This window comes from Magnolia sinica, chromosome 6 (genome assembly GCF_029962835.1).
Source record: "Magnolia sinica isolate HGM2019 chromosome 6, MsV1, whole genome shotgun sequence".
Lineage (NCBI taxonomy): Eukaryota > Viridiplantae > Streptophyta > Magnoliopsida > Magnoliales > Magnoliaceae > Magnolia > Magnolia sinica.
Genome location: NC_080578.1, coordinates 32994171 through 33014146, shown reverse-complemented (window position 1 = coordinate 33014146; position 19976 = coordinate 32994171).

Sequence of the window (19976 nt, the reverse complement as noted above, 5' to 3'; positions counted from 1 at the left end):
TGGGAAAGATGGAAGTTCCTGCGCTGAGATGTCACGTGGGCCCACTGTCATGGTTCTTAGAAATCCACCCCGTCCATCCGTTTTTTGAGATCATTTTAGGACATGCGCTCGAAAAATGAGGTGTATCCAAAATTCAAGTGGGCCATATGAGAGGGAAAACTGGGGATAGAGTTTCTTACCGTTGAAATCTTCCTCGGATCCACCTTGATATTTATATGCCATCCAAACCTTCTATGAGGTCATTCTCACCCTGATGTAGTGAAAACATAAAAAATTTACCATAACACCTAACTTTTGTGGCTATAAAAATGTTTAAACGATTGTCACTGAATCCCCATTATTTCCTTTCATGCAGCCCACTTGAGTTTTGGTTCCATCTCATTTTTGGTCAGATATCCTAGAATGATGTTGTAAAATGGATGAAGGGGTGGATTTCTCACAAACATCATAGTGAACCCCACCTGCATCATAGGGCATTAACTTCCTGAGAAAGGCCTTGGCAGGAAACACGCGTCCATTTTGGACATCTCATGTGGCCCACTTGATGTATGTATTCTAGGGTCAATTCTCCATATTCCTTCGACAGCATGATTGGCCGAATGGTAAAGCCCAATCATGTCTAAGACAGTACCGCTTCAAGGCCCAAATAGACCAAAGTTTGTGGGCTGATGTGTGGGCTACATGTGGTGCCCAAATTGAAGAATTTTCCAAAGAAAACTAAAGGTTGGGTATCTCTTAATGTAATGGCCCATGTGATTAGGGTGTGTTGCTAATACTTGGGGACCATCTCAATGTATGCTTTGTGATTGTATATCTGATGTGGATGTGATTTCGTGGTGATGTGTGCAGTGTAATTTTATGTTTCTATTCAGCCTATTTGGCAATGTATTTGTAATATATTATTCATTTGACGAACTCTAAGGGCCCGTTTGGTCGGGTGGATTGAAAGGGATTGAATGGTATTAGGGTGGATGGCCCGGCCAATCCCGGGATTAAACCTTCCCATCCCTTCCAATCCCTCGAACCAAACACGTCTAGGCAGTTTTGAATAGATTAAGGTGGATTGAATGGGATTTAAAGGTAATGATGGTGTTGTCAGTCGATTGTCTTAAGACCCATGGGATCACCAACTCTGTTTGGCACGCCCGGCCAATCCTGGGATTTAACTTCCAATCCCTTCCAATCCGACCGGCCAAATGGGCCCTAAGGAGCCCATCATTTGTACTTTTGGATGACCACAGATCCACACTTAGTGGAGCCCAATCCTTAATGCATATGAATTATTAACTCATGATCTTAGACTACAGTGACTATGCAGATCGTATAGATGGAGGTTTGGTATGTTGTTGATGTTGATAATGACATTGTAAGATACTACAGTAATTGGATAAATTAAGGCATGCTTCGTAGACCAAAATTCACGGGCCTTGGGTACTTGATGAAGTGCGCCCAAATTTGGACTTGTGCCTTGGGTGAGCCCGCTAGTGGTAAAATTGAAGGCAATGTAGAATGCAAACTCAATGGACAGGTACCTAAGCCGAATCATTGTCCTTATAGGGCACCTTTGTTGAAAGACCAAGTAAGCCCATGAATCATGGATTCGCACACTAGAAGATTGAAAAGGTGTCATGCGTACTATGCTAGCATAATTTTGTGATTTGACTATGTGAACATTCATACATGAGAATGGTAATACATATATTGGTGGAATAGCTTGTATGGTGGCCATATGGTGGCAAGCTAGGTGAAATGATTGTGATGAGGCCTTGGGATGACTAGACTTGGATGGTATTTTTGATAGAGAAGGATAAGAAAGGTGCATATTGTCACCCCGGGCATAAATCCCTTAATTGGAGATGCTCATCCTTTAAGAACTTGTTTAGCTTGGTACCAATTGGGTCATCTTTCATTGTAGGTCAGGTGGGGGTAAGCATGGCAGGTTAGGTGCAAGAGACCCTTATACTGACGGGACTAGGAAGGAAAGAGGTGTGACGAGCTGACCTACCGTTGTGTGTTGGGTCGAGAATATTTAATTCTAATTGCTTAGGTGTAACAATATGAATTTTTGCTATTTTGGATTGTCAAAAATTCTTTATATATATATATATATATATATATATATATATATATAGCCCATGTCATCACTTACTGAGCCTTGATACTCGAGGTGAGCCTATACGTAGGTGATACCAGTAAAGAACTGTACAAGTTTGATTAACCAATCATATGAAGCCAACGAATCTACCTGATCATTTAAACCTCAAGTCTAGCTTCGTGAATTGTTCATCTAGGTCTCAAATTAACTGATCCATCACTGACTAATCAAGACAACCATAACTAAATTAAAGATTTACTTAAAGTCGAGCCAACTATGTGTCGATCTTAATTAACGAACCAAGTCAACCTATTTACTCATCTAGCCTAAGAACCAATGATTTAGAGTGATCATGACTGAATCGCCATTTTCGCTAAGTACGAATACGCCATAGTGTGAATATAGTTAATTTAAACCCTAATAATTGTGCACAAGAAATCTTGATACTTAATTCATTACAGAAATGTCCTGATTATCCGAACAAGCTTTACACCGCTCGTTAGTGGGTCACTAGTTCTGAAACTATAAAATAATGTCCGTCTCATTGGGCTTGACGTCCATTGCGAGTGGCAAACCAAGAAAGTTCTTAGAACTGCTCAACTTGGGTTGGAAGATAAATGCTTGCAATCTATGAATCCCTTAGGTTGAAATCTGAAACTTAAGTGAAATAGACCTTCCTCTATTTCGTGAAGTTGTGGCTTTTCGACCGTTAGATCACGATCAAATTCGAGGTATGATTTAAGGATATTTTCCTACTCATATCCGTATAACTGTGGCCCCGATCGATCACCGACCATCGTTCATCGTAAGTGGGGCCCCCACGGTTGATCGAAGTGTCCGATTATTGCCTGATTTTGATAAGCCATAAATCCTATAGTGAGACACATTTCCTTAACGCGGATGAGCCAATGGGCCCTCAAAAAGATCCTATAAGTTGAAAACAACCTCCCACATGACAAATTTATTGAAAAAATGATCACTAGGGCTATTTGTGTATATTCTAGCACTATAAATAGCCCCCCATTTCCACCCTCTCACTCCCAAACGAATTTCCCATTTGTAATTAGAGAGAGAGAGAGGAGAAGAGAGGGAGGAAGTGTGGGAGAGGGATTGATTGGGTGATTCACCCTGTCCCTGCTAACTGACAACATACCCACGACCACATCGCATCGCCACAGTCACCGGACGACCATTGGAGGTAATCAACAAATCCCCCTTTTAGGTTTGAGTATTTAAGGTTGAATGCATGGATCCTTACAAGTGAATTGTGTTAGTATAAGGCATTGGTGAACTGTTCCGTGGAGTCCTAACCATAGGAGTAAGTCCAGATTCGACGAATCAACTTGTAACGTCTCGAAAAAAAATCCGTATAAAGACCCGAGTACCACCTCAGGCAGAAATCACTAAGGACCGAATCCTTTAGAAATTAGATAAAAATTAATTAAGTACTAAACTAATTTAAATAAGAGAATTAGCTTGAACCACTTTCTATACGAATTGTAAGACCCAAAACTATTAGAATCACTAACTTAACATTTCCTAAAAACCTAGGATCAGTATCAAAACCCAGTTGCTCTCGGGAGCGCATTGAAACTCCGTATCGGACCTAGACCAAGTGTCGAAAGTCCAATAATATAAGGTTATGACCACCTTACTGGGCTTGACAAGCATCGTGGGAATCGAGTCCAAATAGTATCCAGAAATGCACAACTTGAGCCTGAAGCGAAGTGTGTGAGAAACGTGAATATCTTTAGAAAATGAACTCAAACTTAAGTGAATTGGGCCGTTCGCTTGCAGGCCAAATTTAAGGTTGCAGACCGTCAAATTCTGACCCAACTACACCCTTAGATCAGGGAAATTTTCCTACACCCATTGGTATACTTGTGGGCCTGATCGAATGACGATGACCGTTGAACTGAAACAGGTCCTCCACGATCATTCACTAATCTGATCGGACCAAAATCTTAACCTAGTATAGATCCATTGTCAGAGAACTTTCTTCAGACTGTATGCGAGCAATGGACCTCTAGATTAGCTCCATTGGCCCGAAACAGACGTCTTTTAGCTATAGCCTAAGTATACCATGGCCCTAGGGCCATTGACATCACTTCTGGGCCTATATAATGCCTTAAACCCACCCCTCTCTCATTCCATACGAATTTTTCCTAACCTTAGGAGAGAGAAGAGAGAAAAGAGGAAAAAGGAGTGGAGATCGAAGGGAAACCTTTGGGGTTTGCTGCAGTGCTCTTGTTCTGCTACTCCACTCATCGAATCGCCTTTACGTCTAGCTACTCAACTCGTTTCAACTCTATTTTTGGGTAAGAAATCCTAACCCTAATATGTTTTAGGAATCCAAATAGAGCAAACGGTGAAATAACTAACCTATTTTAATATTTAGGTAGCCATTGTGTCGTAGATAAAGACGTAGTGTACGAACCGAGTTCGTAACAAGCGTACCGACGAAAGGTGTGGACTATAAATGTTTAGGTTATGGTTTTCAAGGCTTTCAATGTTGGTAATGATTTATGTCTGAGTTGATTGCTGCCATATGATCTTACTTACGACGTTTTCCATATATTACACACGTATGAACTATGTTAAACAAATATGCATTCCATGTGTTTGTTGAAATGTTTAATTGAACTTGTAATTATGATTTGTGCTTGCCATGACTATTAATCTAAAATTCATGTTTGTTGTATGTATGACAACTCCTTTGTGGAAGGATTTGCCATAACATATGCTATAATTAATTTAGTCTATGTATGTAGTAATGTGTAGTCTAAGTGTTTGATAAAATGTTTGGATGAGAAATTATATGATGAATTGTATTTAATAAGGGTGTTGAGATAGGATTCTCAATTACCTTATCTATATGTATAATTTCCTTCATGTAATCTTAATTTCGACTACGCAATTTATGGATGAAATGTAAACGTTTGGTAACATGTTCAATGTGCTTGATGAATGCTTAAATGAGATTTATATTTAAATTATTTGTTAAATGATGTTATGATTATCACATGTGACTACCTATTATATTTGAATATGATTGGGACTACTACGTAGTCTAGGCAATCGGTAACGGTCCCCGATTGAGTGGTCGAACTAGTCTCGCCACATTGGATACGTTCGATGAATCCGAGCCGTACGGTAATTGTCGACAGTGGTTAGGCCACGTGGAGTGCTAATGCACTCCATGTCGATTAATCCAGCGTACGCTCGCACTAATCGAACTTGTCAAATAACCCGATTGACCTATTATGTGTTTACCATGTATGGACACTACTGCTTGAATCTATGGTACCACTTACCAATGTAAAGCCCGTTTCAACCATGGTATCAGGATCCGCTAAGACTCATGAGCTAGGCATGGTGGTATGGGACACCGTAGTCAAGCTGTCAGCCTATGTTGGGGTGACGAGCTTCCCCGTAGTGACCAGTGTGCAACCCAAACTCAAGAGCTGAATATGGTAGTGTATGGGACACTGTATTCGAGCTGTTGGCTTACATTCAGGTGACAAGCCTCCCGTAGTGACCTCGAGTATAAACACTTGAATTTACCTAACTTTCATTAGGGGTTATGCCCTACAACTTGCCTAACGTATGTGATTAACTAAGATTGACGACCCTAAATGGATCTCCACTTGGGTAAATGATATAAAGGATGGTACCTTAGCTTCCCAAAACTACTGCATGAATTAGCCTAATTAAGAACTCGACTAACACGACCATGCACCGCATTGCGAGGAAGCGCACGTTTAAGGAGTTTTCCATCCGTGAATGGTTGATGAAGTCGCTGAGGGAGTGCAGGCGAGGGCATGCATCATTACTGCATATCATCCTTGCATTAATAAGAGTAGTTAGGAATGATTGTTGTATAGCTTTATCATTGTTGCTTGATTGAATTGATAACATATTAACATTTGCCTTATAGTACCATTGAGTTGATTACTCACTCCCACTCTAGAACGGTGTTTTAAAACACCAACCAAACTCTGTTTTAGCTGCAGATGATGGTAAGGCTCACGAAGCAGAGCCTGACTTCTACGACGATGAGGAGTTCTTTTATATGCAGCTATCAGGCGGGTTTATGTAGACCATGTATTGATCGACGAGATTTCAGGAATACGAACTAGTTAGACATTACCCTTTGTTATTTTGTATATTTTGGAATAAACATGTATATATTAAGCCTGGTGACATGATCATACTCTGGGGGTTTATAACCACTTATATACTTTATATATCTATCACAGTCTTCCGCTTGCTTAATTTAATCATCTCTGGAGTATGATATGCTGATTTAGTGTAATCTCATTCATGTTTAATGCACTAATACAGATAACATTTAATCATCATTATTTATGTTGCATAAGTGATGTGTTAGAACTCGGGAGTTGAGCTTCTGCTCAAGCCTCGATTTTCGGGGCGTTACAAGTCGGTATCAGAGCATGATTTGAATTAAACTGGACCTGGATTATAGTGACACGATGCACACCGACATACTTTGACTTAGGAGGGGGTGATAAAATGTAGAAATAATCATATGATTCCAAGTTTCGCCGACGGGTGAAACTGACCGTTGAAATATAACCTGTATGCATTTGTGATCATGTGAGATGATCCCAGTTCCTTTCTAGACCGTCAATCGATGGGTTTAGACCGTAATTCGACGTATTCCACACTCAAATGACACGGAAAGCGTGAATATACATGAGATGGACTCCGAAAACGCCTCAAACGGACTTGGGGGCCCAAACAACACAAAACGGGAGGGGGGGGGGACTAAAGTAGCCCTCACACCTTTCCGGCATCCCAGGAGGGGGATGCCATCGCCCCTAGGGCGGCGCCACCGCCCTAGGTCCAGCGGACCACGATGGCATCCCGCTTACCGCGAGGCCTTGCGGTCGAGTCTAGTCTGCTCACGGGTCCGGCGGTCAGCCATCCCTTTGCACGTATGTGAGCCTATGAAATTTGTGTGGGGTCCTCTATATGTCCTTGTTTGCTCCATTTCACCCCCACCTAGTTTCTAAACACTCCAAACCTCTCAAAATCTCACTTTTCTTCTCAAATCTTCCTTCTATTCTCAAATTAACTTCATCTTCTTCCTTTTCTTTCACCCACCTCCACCATTCTCTTTAACCCATCTCCCACTACCCTCAATCCCCTTTATTTCTTTTCATTTGAGTACGCAAATCTACCTTTGTGTCTCATAAATCTCAAAATCCTCCAACCCATGTCATCTTGCAAGCTCTCTTAACTTCATGGCTCTTTTCGAGCTAGTTGTCACGATTTTCTCCCTCTCCACACTTCTTTTCCTCATGGGAAAGAAGAGGACGCCCGCGGATGAAGCTAGGCCTAACCGCCCTACCCGTCCAAGGAAGCAGAAAGGCGCCGAGGCTAACACTAGCGTTGAGCGGGAGCGAAGGACGAAGCGGGATATCGATCCCCAAGTTCCTCTCAAAAGAGCTCTGCCAGCGGATATCGGACATGGTAGGTTTCAAGGCTGTAGAGTTATCTTTGAAGCACACGTGGACGAGAGACTATTTGGATTATATCCAGTGGTGGACCTTCTTTTGGACGCCGGGTGGGGTCCCATATTTGAACGCAAGTCACGTGGGCGTGAGAGCACTGTCCGAGCCTTCTACGCCCACATACGAGATCCATTGCTGGAGCCTCTTCAGTTCACTATTCTCATGGGAAGGTGGGAGGCCATTGTCGATGTAACATGATGGCCCAGATTATGGGAATTCAACGTGGAGAGGTACATGCTAGCGAGAAAAATCTCAAGAGTATGAGTGAAAGAGATTGCCGCACCCGATTTCTTTGTGGTCGACTGATCCAAAGGAAGTGAGGAAATTGCCTCCCAGCAACCAAGATGACTCATGGCTTCTGCCTTCTCCACTATATATTCACATACAATATGTATCCTAGGTGGAGCAATTGCAACAAATGCACGCGTTTGATGGTGGACTTCCTATACAGAGCTGGGCAAGGAGACAGGCTGTGTCTGCCTACGTACATCCTGCTTCAGATAGTCCAGACCACACACGCTGTTAGGGAAGATATTTCACTCCCATTGGGCCGACTCCTATGCAAGCTTGCTCGTGAATTTGGCTACAGACTTAACGCGGATGAGCTTGTGCCGATCCATTTCATCAATGACGCCACACTTAACAACATGGGTATTGGGCCACGACAACACCAAGCCCGTCTCAATGAGTATGGTGATGAGATAGAGGAAGAAAGTGAAGAGGATGAGCAGAGTGAAGATGAAGAAGGCGAAGAAGGTAGTGATGAAGATGGAAGCGATGAGGAAGAGCAGGAAGAGGAAGAAAAGGAGGCCCAAGACTCTGATGGGGGCCCTCCTCCTGCTTCACATGAGCACCACCATGATCGGGCTACCTTAGAAGCCCGCTTGACTCATATTGATGAGAGTCAGGCCGCCCTGAGATAGGAGGTCAGAGAGACCCAGGCCGAAGTGAAATAAGAGCTGGAAGAGAATTAAGGCCTATATGAAACTAAGGTTTAAGAAGGTGTCTCGCACCTTAAAGGCTCTCCTATGCTGTATGTAGGACAAGGGTGCTCCTCCACCATCACTAGATTCGGACAACTAGCATATATTGTAGTCGTCTTTTAGTTTGTTTTGTTGCTAGTTTTCTTTTGTACTAGCCTTGGTAGGCTTGGTTAGTTGTTAGTGTGTTTAACGTTTAAAAACCTGTGTTAGAATAGCTTACATGCATCTTTTGTCATGATCCATGTAAGACTACATCTCATGTATTATGACGATTTTGGTTAAATGAAATGCATGAAGCTTCTTTTGATTTGGAATGTGAATGACGTTTGGATGAGTGTGTGTTCTGATGCTAAATCTTACATGGTTTGCACCTTATGTTTTATATAAGGAATGCCACCTAAGGCCACTCGGAGTATGGTACGTCTTACATTTAGCGAATCGAGTGACGGGGTACCTCCCCTAAACGATAGCCATATCGACCCCAGTTTGGGCCTGAATCATGAGACAATGTCGGATTCTCAGCCGGCTACTGGGCCCACCAATGGGTCAATACCTTTTGCACCACCAGTTCCGGAACAGAACAGTGCATCCTTGTCGACGCCACACATGCATCAGGCGGCTCTCCTCCTGATAGGTTGGAGCAGATGATGCTCCTTATATAGCAACAGCAACAGATTTGGACCACCACTGTGGGGGCCCTCGCCCAGAACATGAACGTGGCCCCGCCTGCACCACCTGTTCACCCTACTGGAAACATAAATGCCAGTGGCTTATTTGAGCGATTTAGCACTTCCGACCTCCCACTTTTGTGGGTACTCATAGACCCGAGGAGGCCGAGTACTAGTTTGACCACATCTCTAAGATGCTGAAGCCACTGTACTGCATTGAGGCAGAGCAGGTTGAGTTGGTTACGTACATGTTCGAGAAGGAGGCTAGTCTATGGTGGGACAGCATCCTACGGACAGTGGTTGCTGGGTATGTATGGACGTGGAAAGCTTTTGAGACCCGCTTCCATGGGAAGTACTTCCCCCTCACGTACCGTAATGAGAAGGAGGGAAAGTTTCTTCACCTTCGACAAGGAGGGATGATCGTTGCCGAATATGAGAACAAGTTTACGGAGCTGGTCAGATACGCTCCTTTGATCCTAGCAAATGAGCCGATGAAGATGTGGTGATTCTCAGATGGTCTACGGCCCGAAATCCGCATGAAGATGTGTTTCGCTAGCATTCCCAACTATGCTGAGCTAGTGAACATTCTTTGCGAACTAAGAAGGATGGAGATAGACTATCCCATACATGTGTTCCCATGGGTCTTAGGCCTCGTCCTGATTTGCTGAGTAGACCACTCCTAGGCAAGAGGCCACGTGCAGATTCACCTCCTAGGCTTATGGCTCCACCGACATAGCCTAGGCGATCAGATCTGTGGTGCACCTATTGCAAGAGGTCAGGCCATACTGACACTTGCTGTTTTACCAAGACGAGGGACAACAGCTTCGCGCGTCCTTAGAAAATCAACCGTCAGATGACACATGCTATCTTAGCTCCACCTCTACGATCAGCATCGCCTGCACAGCCCTCTTACCGGCCACCCGCACCTCGATTGAGGCTGCCTCAACGACCTATGGTAGTGCAACAGAATCGTCCTCAACAAGCTCAGGTGCACTCACTTATAGATGAGGCTCCGGAGATAGTAACCGCAGCACCATTCGCTTTCAAAGTCATAACATATATCCAAGGTATACTAGTCTTCCTATTAGTAGATACCGGGTCCACTATTTCAATAATATTGTGTGCAACAGTCAAGTGACTAGTATTGGAAACTACTCCTATAGTTGGGATGAGACTCCTTACTGCCACAGGGACCTTTTCAGACACTACCAAGATTTGTAAGGGTTACTCGATAGACTTAGGAAGCAGAACAGTACTCGTTGACTTGATTGTCGCCCCACCATATCATTACGACATCATCCTCAGTATGAATTGGCTCATCGAGATGAAGGCAGATATCGATTGTGATACTAGAGTGGTGACAGCCCATGGATCTGAGGGCACGACCTTTACTTTCCCAGTTCAGGTCAGTTGGTACTATCGTATTAGTTATTATGCTACCTTGCTAGAGAATGTTGATGGTCCGACACTTGGGAACACGCCTATAGTCCGAGAATTCATGGACGAGTTTAGAAAGATACCTAGATTACCTCCTCAACGTGAGATTGATTTTACCATCGACCTCGTGCCAGGTGCGACACCTATATCTCTACCAACGTATCGCATGCCTCCATGTGAGATGGAGGAATTGAGGAGACAGATTGATGATCTGTTGGATGCAGGCTTCATACGACCAAGTGTATCTCCTTGGGGAGCACTCGTGTTGTTTGTGAAGAAGAAGGACGGATCACTGTGATTGTGTATTGATTATCGCAGGCTGAACCAAGTGACAGTGAAGAACAAGTATCCTTTGCCCAGGATTGATGATCTGTTCGACCAGTTGAAAGGGGCACATTATTTTTCAAAGATCGACTTATAATCAGGGTATCACCACTTGCGTGTCAGAGATGAGGACGTGTAGAAAACAGTGTTCAGAACCAGCTTTGGGCACTACGAGTTCTTGGTGATGTCGTTTGAACTGACGAACGCACTAGCCGTGTTCATGGACCTTATGAACCTGGTGTTTCAGCTGTATCTGTACCGATTTTTTATCATATTTATAGATGACATCCTAATATACTCCAAGAGTCAGAAAGATCACGAGGAGCACCTGCGAGCAGTCTTTGATACTCTCAGGAAGAACCAGTTGTTTGCTTAGTATAAGAAATGCGACTTCTGGAAAGAAGTGAAGTTCCTTGGACATGTGGTGTCCAAGGAAGGAATAGTTGTGGACCTTGCTATGGTGGCAGTTCAAGACTGGGAACAGCTTGGTTCGGTTACTGAAGTGAGGAGCTTCCCCGGCCTGACAGGTTACTATCATCGATTCATTAGGGACTTTTCTACGATAGCCAGACCATTATCTCAGCTCACTCGGAAAGATCTTAAGTTTGCCTGGAATCAGAAGGCAGAAACAACCTTTTAGGAATTGAAGGACAAGCTGACGTCCTCCCCTATGCTAGTATTGTTAGAGCAAAGGATCAAAAATACGATATACAGTGACGCGTCTCATGTTGGTTTGGGTTGTGTTCTTATGCAGAAGGACAGGGTGATTGCCTATGCATCGCGATAGTTGAGGAAACATGAAGAGAACTACCCCACGTACAACCTGGAATTGGTGGCCGTCATCTTTGAATTAAAGCTCTGGAGACATTACCTTTACGGAGAGGAGTTCAAGCTCTTTTGTGACCACAAGAGCCTCAGGTACATATTCACATAGAGAGACCTGAATATGAGGCAACGGCGATGGATGGAAACCTTAAAGGACTTCAAGTTTCAGGTCTCTTACCATCCTGGCAAGGCCAACCTTGTGCCAGACGCATTGAGCCGCAAGAAGACGATAACATTTATTGCTCCGCTGATGATAAAAGAATGGAACATGGTGGAATTCGTGCGAGACTTTGAGCAGAAACTTATGGTAGAAGAGCCGTTCGAGAGCTTCGCACACATCCGCTTGCGACCACTTATTGACGACCGAATTATTTTGGCTTAGAGAGAAGATGAATGGCTGATGAAGATGAGAAAATAGGCTAGTGACGATTAAGACTCTGAATGGAGAGTTGGGTCGGATGGGGGTTTACGTTATCGTGGCCACCTATGCGTCCGAAGCCTTCATAATTTAAGAAAGGAAGTTCTTGAAGCCGCTCACAATTCAAAGATGGCAATGCATCCTGGTAGTGCGAAAACATATCGAGATATGAAACATTTGTAATGGTGGGACAATATAAAGGCCCACATAGCAGACTTTGTGTCCCGTTGCCAGTAGGTCAAGGCCTAGCATCGCCGACCTCCTGGTTTACTTTAGCCCATGCCTATAGCTGAATGGAAATGGGATTTCATCTTTATGGATTTCATTTCTGGGTTACCAAAGACGAGGAAGGGACATGACTCCATTTGGGTGATCGTGGACCGATTGACGAAATAGGCTCATTTCCTCCCAATTAGAGTCTTAAACTCAGCAGACGATTTGGCCAGGCTGTACATCAAGGAAATAGTACGTCTGCATGGAGTGCCTATGGAGATCGTGTCGGATCGAGACACGTGATTCACATCTATCTTCTCGACTCATATCCAAGAAGCAATGGGTATGAAACTGAAGTTTAGTACCGCGTTCCACCCACAGACGGATAGGCAGACAGAACAGGTCAATCAAGTACTAGAGGATATGTTGCGGGCATGTGTGCTTGCACAACATATTTCACATATCAATGCTGAAGAAATATGTTCCTGATCCTTCCCATATTATCAAGTGGGAGCAGGTACAGTTAAGTGAGGATGCTACCTATGTACTGCGATCGACGCGTATTCTAGACAGGAATGAATAGGTGCTGTACAGTAAAGTTATCCCGCTTGTGAAGGTACTATGGACACAACACACTGTGGAAGAGGCTACTTGGGAAACAGAAGCCGAGGTCCGTAAGAATTACCCTCAGATTCTCAAAGAGTATGAAAAGGTACTAATTTCAAGGATGAAATTTTTCGTTAAGGGGAGTAGATTGTAACGTGTCGGAAAAAAAATCCGTACAAAGACCCGAGTACCACCTCAAGTAGAAATCACTATGGATCGAATCCTTTAGAAATTAGACAAAAATTAATTAAGTACTAAATTGATTTAAATTAGAGAATTAGCTCGAACCACTTTCTATACGAATTGTAAGACCCAAAACTATTAGAATCACTAACCTAACATTTCCTAAAAACCTGGGATTAGTCTCAAAACCCAGTTGCTCTCGGGAGCGCATTGAAATTCTGTATCGGACCTAGACCGTGCGTCGAAAGTCCAATAACCGTGAAACTATAAGGTTATGACCACCGTAGTAGGCTTGACAAGCAACGTGGGAATCGAGTCCAAATAGTGTTCAGAAACGCACAACTTGAGCTTAGCGCGAAGTGTGTGAGAAACATGAATATCTTTAGAAAATGAACTCAAGCTTAAGTAAATTAAGCCGTTCTCTTGCAGGCCAAATTTAATGTTGAAGACCATCAGATTCTGACCCAACTACACCCTTAGATCAGGAAAATTTTCCTGCACCCATTGGTATACTTGTGGGCTTGATCGAATGACGATGACCATTAAACTGAAACGGGTCTTCCACGATCAATCCACTAATCCGATCGGACCGAAACCTTAACTTAGCATAGATCCATTGTCAGAGAACTTACTTCAGACCGTATGTGAGCAATGGACCTCCGAATGAGCTCCGTTGGCCCGAAACAGACGCCTTTTGGCTATAGCCTAAGTATACCATGGCCCTGGGACCATTGATATCACTTTTGAGCTTATATAATGCCCTAAACCCACCCCTCTCTCATTCCATACGAATTTTCTCTAACCCTAGGAGATAGAAGAGAGAAAAGAGGAGAAAGGAGTGGAGATCGAAGGGAAACCTTTGGGGCTTGCTGCAGTGCTCTTGTTCTGCAACTCCACTCATCGAATCGCCTTTACGTCTAGCTACTCAACTCGTTTCAACTCCGTTTTTGGGTAAGAAATCCTAACCCTAATATGTTTTAGGAATCCAAATAGAGAAACCGGTGAAATAGCTAACCTATTTCAATGTTTAGGTAGCCGTTGTGCTGTAGATAAAGACTTGGTGTACGAACCGAATTCATAACAAGTGTACCAATAAAAGGTGCGGACTATAAATATTTAGGTTATGGTTTTCAAGGTTTTCAATGTCGACAATGATTTATGTCTGAGTTGATTACTGCCATATGATCTTACTTACGACGTTTTCCATATATTACAGACGTATGAACTATGTTGATCAAATATGCATTCCGTGTGTTTGTTGAAATGTTTAATTGAACTTGTAATTATGATTTGTGCTTGCCATGACTATTAATCTAAAATTTATGTTTGTTGTATGTATGACAACTCCTTTGTGAAAGAATTTGCTATAATATATGCTATAACTAATTTAGTCTATGTATGTAGTAATGTGTAGTCTAAGTGTTTGATAAAATATTTGGATGAGAAATTGTATGATGAATTGTATTCAATAAGGGTGTTGAGATAGGATTCTCAATTAGCTTATCTATATGTATAATTTCCTTCATCTAATCTTAATTTCAACCACGCAATTTATAGATGAAATGTAAACGTTTGGTAACATGTTCAATGTGCTTGATAAAATGCTTAAATGAGATTTATATTTGAATTATTTGTTAAATGCTATTATGATTATCCCATGTGACTACCTATTGCATTTGAATATGATTAGGACTACTACGTAGTCCAGGCAATCGGTAACGGTCCCTGATTGAGTGGCCGAACTAGTCTCACCACATTAAATACGTTCGATAAATCTGATCCGTACGGTGATTGTCGACAGTGGTTAGGCCACGTGGAGTGCTAATGCGCTCCATGTTGATTAATGTATTTACTATGTATGGACACTACTGCTTGAATTTAAGGTACCACTTACCAATGTAAAATCCATTTTAACCATGGTACCAAGATCCGATAAGACTCATGAGCCGGGCATGGTGGTATGGGACACTGTGGTCGAACTGTCGGCGTACGTTCGGGTGACGAGCCTCCCCGTAATGACCAGTGAGTAACCCAAACTCATGAGCCGAATATGGTGGTATACAGGACACTGTATTCGAGTTGTCAGCATATATTCAGGTGACGAGCCTCCCGTAGTGACTTTGAGTATAAACACTTGAATTTACCTATCCAATGCTTTCATTAGGGGTGATGCCCTACAACTTGCCTAATGTTTGTGATTAAATAGAATTGACGACCCTAGATGGATCCCCACTTGGGTAAGTGATATAAAGGGAGGTACCTTAGCTTCCCGAATCTGTTGTATGAATAAGCCTAATTAAGAACTTGGCTAACACAACCATGCACCGCATTGCATGTGCTTTGGTGAGGAAGCACACGTTTAGGGAGTTTTTCATGCACGAATGGTTGATGAAGTCACTGAGGGAGTGCAGGCGAGGGCATGCATCATTACTGCATATCATCCTTGCATTAATAAGAGTAGTTACGAATGATTGTTGTATTGCTTTATGATTACTGCTTGATTGAATTGATAACATATTAACAGTTGCCTTATAGTGCCACTGAGTTGATCACTCACTCCCACTCTGAGACGGTGTTTTAAAACACCAACAAGACTCTGTTTTAGCTGTAGATGATGGCGAGACTTACGAAGCGGAGCCTAACTTTTACGACGATGAGGAGGAGTTCTCCTACATGCAGCTATCAGGCGGGTCTATATAGACCATGTACTGATCGAAGGGATTTCAGGGATTCGAACTATTTGGACATTATACTTTGTTATTTTGTATATTTTGGAACAAACATGTATATATTCAGCCTGGTGACATGATCATACTCTGGGGGTTTATAACCACTTATATACTTTATATATCTATCACAGTCTTCCGCTTGCTTAATTTAATCATCTCTGGAGTATGATATGCTGATTTAGTGTAATCTCATTCATGTTTAATGCACTAATATAGGCAACATTTAATCATCATTATTTATGTTGCATAAGTGATGCGTTGGAACTCGGGAGTTGAGCTTCTGGTGTTACACAACTTAATGTGTGGACCATTACCTTTACGTTGTCAATTATCAAACTCATGCCATAATTAATGGTTTATATAGTGAATAAATGAATACATGATAGTTATTGTTGATTTGTGAATGTGTAGTGCGTAGACGAATGCATGTTAATCAGTGTCGATTATTGATTTGGGTAATGTAGGGGCCAATGCATGATAATTTGTGTCGATTTATAAATGTATAGTGCGTAAACGGATGTATGCTAATCAGTGTTAATTATTGATTTGGGTAATGTATGGGCCAGTTGTTCACAACCCCAAGTGTAGCGTCACGATGTAGTAATAATCTCGGTAAGACTGAGGTCGAATCCATAGGAACCGAAACTTATACGTTTCTGAAATTAACTAGAAGTAGAACTAGAAGAAGATATGAAACTAACTCTGAAGTAGTTGAGAGAGTAATTGTGAATAGAGTAATTAAAACTAAGAATTTAAAGGTGGGAACTAGAGTGCCAAGGATCCACTTGTAATGATCAAGGAACCCTCTTGCTTGATTCAAGTAATACAATTAGAATTGGAGTCTCATCCTATCCAATTGAAAAATATATTAACATAACAAAATCTGAACTTCCATTAACCTAATTCTCAATAAAGGAGAACTATGATAATTGGCAGGGATTCCATCACCAAACTATGCCCAGGAGATAATGGTAAACAACAGGATTTACCAATCCCATAATCTCAAAGCAGGAGAATTATGAAGATTAGGAAGGATTCCATCACCCTACCATGCCCAAGGGATGATGGTAAACAACAGGACTTACTAATTTCACAATCTCAAATCAAGAAAAAAATATAGTCAAAGCTATTGTAGATCTAATGTAATTTAAGTCACAATAAACTATTAAAAACTGAAAGTATTCCTTAAATATCAAATTAGAATCTATGAAGTTCAACATAAACATGAATCAAAACAATAGAAACATCTTATCATGCTACAAGCTTCACCTCTTAGCCCTAGCTAAGAGGTTTAGCCAACCATAAACATGATTGGACCAAAGTCTCTTAAGAAAAATATGAAAACAACTAACGAAGAAGAAGAAAAACTCTTGGTGACAGCTTCTCCACCCCTTTTCTCCACTCCTTAAATCCTAAAAGATGCCTAGGAACATTCTACGAAGTCCTATTTATAGTTGCGGAACTCCAACTTTCGCACCTAGTTAGAAAACTCTAGAAACTGCCTTAAATTTATGCAGTTTGCTAAAATAGACTTCACTCTACGCAGTTTCTCAAAATAAACTTCACTTTGCGCAATTTCACAAAATGACCCAGAGTTTCAGAATATATTTTTTTAGGACGATTTCAGGAATCCTTTTCTTCACTTCAAATCTTTGATTCTCTTCATTCCTCACTTGATTTTCTTGGATCTTTGGCATGTGAATTCTTTAATATTGGTTTCCTAAGATCCATCCCTTGCCTTGGTGATTCTTGAGCATCAAATCCATGCTTTTAGTACCCTTTTCAATCCGAGCTCTTAAATTCAATTTGTAACACAAACATGATTAAAATAGAACATTAAGCATTATCATGTTCATAAAACCAAGTAATAAATGGGGGATAATATACAATATTTGACCCTCAACCCCAATGTATGATAATTGTTGTCGATTGATGATTGTGTAGTGTGTAGACAGATGCATGCTAGCTAATGCTAATTACCATTGGTTGTGTGTGGATGAATGTGTGCTAATCAGTGCCGATTGATTATTGAGATACTACATATATGAATGCTTGCTAACCAACACACTTGTATGCCCACTCACTTACCATAAATTGTTAGCTTAGTGTAATGTTACCTATATCTGGTTGAGAAAATGCCCAATAGGGTGAAATTCTATAAATTACCATTTACATCCCTCCATGTGGTCACATTAGTCAGTTCATTAGTGTGGTTGATTGACTGAGACTACATGGATTGTTGGGTTGGTTACCAAACCGTAGATCCATGAGGGTAGTCCTAATTGGGTTGGCCGCTCCAGACTAGTCCGATTGATCCGGGCCAAACACGGATAACCGACAGTAGTCGGACTACACGGGATGCTTGCACCCAATGCTAGTTATACTAGAGTTTATCTAAGTCAATCAAATTAGCCTAATAGCCGACCAACTGTGTGTGTTCACCATATATAATCACGCTTGCTTGAATCTAAAGCACCTTATACCTTTGAGAGGCCTACTATTAACCATTAGTTATACGATCCCCAAGTCTTGGGAGCCGGGCATGGTGTTATGGGATACTATGCTCATTTTGTTATCTTACGCTGGGGTAACGAGCCTCTCTGTAGTGACCAGTAAGCACAGGATGTGATAGGTCCTTCTTCGAACGACCCTCATCAAATTACTCAACCGATGGTTCTGTGCCAGAGTACCATTTGAACGACCCGGTCATGGATGAAATTGGGTGACGAGCCCTTTTTCTTATGGTGATTTGGTCATGTGACAAGCTCGCACCTTGGAACTGAGTGATTGCACTGGGTGTTTGGATGACGACCCATACTGAGTTGATCCTCATACCTTTGGGTATCATGCCTTACCTTTGAATTATTTATTTGTGACATAAATGGGTAATACCTAAATTTGGATAATGGATCACAAGCTTAGAGTTGATACGACCGCCTTGGGCCAAGTGATTTGGATAAGGTCATTGATTAAATGGAGGTGTTTCAGGTTTCCCAATCTTGCTAGATGAACGGACTTAATTAAATACTCGGCTAACATGAATATTCATAGCATTGCATTAGCATAAGTTGGCGACTTGATAGTCGAGGTCGCATTGAGAGAGTGTCGGTCATATGCAAAGGTATAGATAGTGTCGCTTGAGAGAGTGTTGGATGGTGGGGCATGCATCATATCATAATATCATGAATGTGCATCAACAAGAGTATCTAGGAATCATGTGCTTAGTTGTTTTTCATTATTTGCGCCTGTGAAATTGATAACTTATGTAACTTGATATTAATGGAACTACTGAGTTGATTACTCATTCCCACTTTGGGACGGTGTTTTAAAACACTAACCAGACTCTTTTATAAATGTAAGTACTAGGAGTCTGATTAGTTGGGGGAGGCTCACACAAACTCAAAAGAGTCCTCGTACTTCTAGTCGTTGAATGGGCCGATGTAGGACACTTTCAGGATGTCAATGAGATTTTAGAGTCGATATATTTTGTATTTTTGAAATTGTATATTTTTCTTAGCTGTAGTCCTGTACTTTGGATAAACATATTTTACTTATTAGTTGATTTATTTGTGTTAAAATTTACGTTTATTCAAGAGTACATCGCATAGTCTAATTTAATTCCATGAATTGCTCAATTACCATGTAAAACGAACTATAGTACCCTGATTCCGCAAAGCATAAGTGGCAGCCGGAATATCAGGAGTCGAGTATCTACTCGGCCCTCGAAATCTGAGGCATTACATTAGGTTAGGTAGGTTAAAACAAATATGGGTTCCTTATTGTTGAGCCAATGGCCAGATGGGAAGGAATTGACGTGCCCAAAACTCAATTATTTAAAAATGCATCCCACACCTGTGTTGAAGATGTTGGTTTAATACTTGTGTGGAATGATTGAGATATGTGGAAGAAAATAGCTTGCACTTCAGAGATGTGCCATATGAATGAAGGTAAAATTAGC